At 40.5% G+C, this 851-nt stretch overlaps 1 non-coding gene across 1 annotated transcript; it reads left to right on the top strand.

The window, feature by feature from the left end:
* The first annotated feature begins 23 nt into the window (after window positions 1-23).
* LOC127747307 (small nucleolar RNA R71) lies at window positions 24-131 on the top strand. Its single transcript, XR_008009107.1, has one exon. It is a non-coding gene; the product is annotated as a small nucleolar RNA R71 (small nucleolar RNA).
* Window positions 132-851: the final 720 nt, after the last annotated feature.

Raw genomic sequence — 851 nt, 5'->3', positions numbered from 1 at the left:
ATACCTATGATGCTCCATTCAGAAAGCATATCAGAGGGACACTTTCTGATTAATTGTTTGTATCTTTCCCAAGCTTCATAGAGGGATTCTCCTTCCTTCTGTCTGAAGGTTTGGACTTCCACTCTAAGCTTACTCAATTTTTGAGGTGGAAAGAACTTTGCCAAGAAGGCATTGACTAGCTTTTCCCAAGAGTTCAGGCTTTCTTTAGGTTGTGAGTCCAACCATATTCTAGCTCTGTTTCTTACAGCAAAAGGGTATAGCATGAGACTGTAGACCTCAGGGTCAACCCCATTAGTCTTGACAGTGTCACAGATTTGCAAGAATTCAGCTAAAAACTGAAGAGGATCTTCCAATGGAAGTCCATGAAACTTGCAATTCTGTTGCATTAGAGAAACTAATTGAGGCTTAAGCTCAATGTTGTTTGCTCCAATGGCAGGAATTGAGATGCTTCTTCCATAGAATTTGGAAGTTGGTGTAGTATATAGAAGTTGGGAGTAGGTGCAGTAAAGTCACCCAGCACCTTTCTTGCATTGTTGGCATTGTTGTTGTTTTCGGCTGCCATGGATTCTTCTTCTTTGAAGATTTCTGTTAGGTCCTCTACAGAGAATTGTGCCTTAGCTTCTCTTTGCTTTCGCTCCAAGGTCCTTTCAGGTTCAGGATCAGCCTCAACAAGAATGCTTTTGTCTTTGCTCCTGCTCATATGAAAGAGAAGAGAACAAGAAAATATGGAATCCTCTATGTCACAGTATAGAGATTCCTTGAGATGTCAGAGGAAAAGAAAAATAGAAGCCAGAAGTAGAAGAATTCGAACTTATCAAGAGAGATGGAGTTCGAATTGTTCATTGAGGAAC

Source organism: Arachis duranensis, chromosome 4, assembly GCF_000817695.3.
Source record: "Arachis duranensis cultivar V14167 chromosome 4, aradu.V14167.gnm2.J7QH, whole genome shotgun sequence".
In the NCBI taxonomy this organism is placed as follows: Eukaryota; Viridiplantae; Streptophyta; class Magnoliopsida; order Fabales; family Fabaceae; genus Arachis; species Arachis duranensis.
Note: the sequence above shows the minus strand (reverse complement) of the source record. Positions and strands in the feature narration are given on the sequence as shown.